The sequence below is a fragment of the Gigantopelta aegis genome, chromosome 13, assembly GCF_016097555.1.
Source record: "Gigantopelta aegis isolate Gae_Host chromosome 13, Gae_host_genome, whole genome shotgun sequence".
Taxonomy (NCBI): Eukaryota; Metazoa; Mollusca; class Gastropoda; order Neomphalida; family Peltospiridae; genus Gigantopelta; species Gigantopelta aegis.
The window spans coordinates 22428687-22432553 of NC_054711.1; positions in this window are offsets into that span (position 1 = coordinate 22428687).

The following is a 3867-nucleotide window of genomic DNA, read 5'->3' on the forward strand; positions in this document are numbered from 1 at the left end:
CCGTCCCGTATTGATACTATGTCAAAATAACGGAAGTATTTTGTGTTCAATAGTATACAAAACCAAGCATTTCACAATCCAGAACATAGTTTAGTTTAAAATAACGGAAGTATTTTGTGTTCAATAGTATACAAAACCAAGCATTTCACAATCCAGAACATAGTTTAATTTAAAATATCGGAAGTAATTTGTGTTCAATAGTATACAAAACCAAGCATTTCACAATCCAGAACATAGTTTAGTTTAAAATATCGGAAGTATTTTGTGTTCAATAGTACACAAAACCAAGCATTTCACAATCCAGAACATAGTTTAGTTTAACATAACGGAAGTATTTTGTGTTCAATAGTACACAAAACCAAGCATTTCACAATCCAGAACATAGTTTAGTTTAACATAACGGAAGTATTTTGTGTTCAATAGTATACAAAACCAAGCATTTCACAATCCAGAACATAGTTTAGTTTAAAATAACGGAAGTATTTTGTGTTCAATAGTATACAAATCCAAGCATTTCACAATCCAGAACATAGTTTAGTTTAACATAACGGAAGTATTTTGTGTTCAATAGTATACAAAACCAAGCATTTCACAATCCAGAACATATTTTAGTTTAAAATGCAATACAAATCTAAATCAATATATTTACCCGCATTTACATTAGTAATCATTGAAAACAATCGTTGACTAAATGGATGATATTCATAAGAATGATTGCTAAAGCAGCATTCTTACCTGTTTAGTTGTTTTTCACAACTAAAGTTCAAGACCACATTATAGAAATTTCCAACCGAATGTGAGCGTGACTACAAATGCGTGTTGTGTATATAGACTATAATATACAAACCAAATGAACTCGACTAGGACCGTGCCTACAAGGAGGCGGGGGGGGGGGGGGGGGGGGGGTAAATACGAAAACAGGTCTGTTTTATTTAACGACACTACTAGAGCACATTGTTTTATTAATCATCGGCTACTGGATGTCAAACATGGTAATTGTGACATATAGTCTAAAGCTAAGTTCATACTTCTCTGCCGACACTGGTCGGCGGGTACCCGGCACGCTCCGTCGTGATTGTGTTCATACTCAGTCCGCTTTCCTGAAGCTCGCCGTTCAACAGACGAGTGCATTTCGGAATTTTCACGTGCGATTTTTTACGGCTGACAATTCATACTTTACATGTTGTCGTGATCCGCGCTATAAATGGTTTCATCATCAAATATATATAACTACATGGTACTGATAATGGGCTACCAAATTTGTATGGATGTGTTAAAAACATATTATCCATAGTGTTTAATTGAATTAATTTTTTTTAACCTACATGTAATATTTCTAAGACATGTGAATGCTTACCGACATTTTAATATATTTTTACATACCTAAATAACGTAACATGTATGCTTATTGACATAGATGTGTAAAGTTTGTCATTTCAAAGGGTTTTAAGTAAGCAATATACATAATATTATACAAAAGCAATTATTTATGCAGTATAATAAGGTGTGATTGGGGCGTCAACAGCAGATTTGTCACTAACTACAATGTAGTTTCATACGAAAGGGGCTTAAGTTATAATTCATGACTGAACTGTAAAACAGATTTTAGATTTGGTATACCTGGATAGGTTCCCATCTGTTTCTCTATGTTTTACATGGTCGGATAGGAAACTCAGTAGGTCGTAGTATTTCCATTTGTAGTTTTTTAATGGCAGGATCACCACGTTGGACCATTTACATTTGGTGTATTGATCCCGCAAATACTTTCCCTCCACGATCTTTATTTTCAAAAATACTGCCTTTTGCACTCTTCGATTGTTCTGTCCGTCCATGGCCCCTGTATTGTGGTAAACTGGTATTATACAGGTTTGGATACTTACGAACTTCGTTAATGAGAAGTTCGTCTTCTAATGAAGAAAGGGGAGCTTTTTTTAACGCCAGCCATCGTTATGTTTACCTCAACAAAGCAGAAACGCAATGCGCAAAAAGATAAATAAAATTCATCTCGGGCGTATTGGAAACGGATTACCCGTGCGAACGCTAAAAACATGTCAGTTTCACTCGCTTCGCTACGTCATCTTGCGTGCCTTCAGCGCGAGTTTGTTCGACGGATTTCCGTTCCGTATGGAGGTCGGCGAGAGAAGTATGAATCAACCTTAAGAGAAGAAACACGCTACATTTTTCTATTAGTAGCAATGCATCTTTTATATGCACCATCCCACAGACAGGATAGCACATAGCAAGGTCTTTGATATACCAGTCGTGGTGCACTGACAGGAACGTGAAATAGCCCAGTGGTCCCACCGACGGGGATATATCCTAAACCGACCGCCCATCAAGCGAGCGCTTTACCACTTGGCTATGTCTCGCCCCCTAGTCCTACTATATCAAAATCAAGGAAGTATTTTGGATTCAATAAAATAAGAAACCAAGTATTTCACAATCCAGGAAATATTTTAGTTTCAAATTCAATACAAAACTAAATCAATATATTTACCAGCATTGCCATTAGTAATCATCAAAAACAATCGCTGACTAAATAGATGATATCCATAAGAATGATTGCTAAAGCAGCATTCTTACCTGTTTAGTTGTCTTTCACTACCAAAGTTCAAGACCACATTACGGAAATTTCCAACCGAATGTGAGCGTGGCTACAAATGCGTGTCGTGTTTATAGACTATAATATACAAACCAAATGAACTCGACCAGATTAAAACGACTGTACATTACGGGTGGAGATGTAACGATCTTGAACGGAATGACGAACACATGCTGCATTCTTAAAGACACTAAAAGGAATTATGTATATGGAACTCCAGGACCGTACCTACACGGAGGCGTGGGGGTGGGGGAGGGGGTTCGCGGTATGACTGGGTCCATACCCTCAGCACCCACCAACTGAATCGGCGTCGGCATTTATTAGTTGGAGTTTATTTTGCAGTTGAGGTTCAAGCGCGTTGTCCATGCCACAAAGACGCTAAATATCAGAACTGTAAGAGACGTTAATCTTTTTTAGTTCAGTGAATGACAGGTTATTACCATAATTATTATTATTATTATTAACATTATGAAATATCACAGCTGTTTAGCTATAATAAGCGTTAGTCTTTTTAGTTCAGTGAATGACAGGTTATAATTATTATTATTATTATTATTATTATTATTAACATGATGATGACGATGACGATGATGATGGTTATTATTGTTGTTGTTGTTGTTGTTATTTTGTTTTTGTTTGAGGGTTTTAAATAGCGTTATAGGGGCATGACGTAGCCCCGTGGTAAAGCGGTCTTGGATCGATCCCCGTAGAGGAATATAGCTCAGTCGGTATAGAATTATCCTGATATCAAACTGCCTACTTTGTCTACCAGGAGAGAACTCTGTCTATTACTACCGATTTGAAAAGAAGAAGATTAAAGCCGCACACCCTAGTTCCATCCAGCGAAAATATATTATAATTTGGTTAATCTACAAACCTGTAACACACTTAGATCACGTTTTTATCAAATGGAGTGAAAAAGCAGGTTTTATATCGATAAATACCATGGTAATCCCCATGTCCCAATTGCTTGAAATAATTTTGAAAGTTGGTATACTGATGTCACCGGTAGATGTCGCTCGAAGCACAACAATGCCTACGTCACGACAAATTTCACAGAGTGCGCACAGACTTGGGGTGCGTTCTTTTCACCTCTCCTGGACATGTTCCAACTGTTCTGTCCTGGTTGTATCCCCTCTCCAGGTATATCGTAAGACTTAGCAAAAGTATTGGTTTTAAGGGTTTGTAACGTTTTGTATTGAGACACTTACTTGTCTGAACTTTATTGTTACTGAAAATGTTCACGAACTGTGAAGAAAAATCTC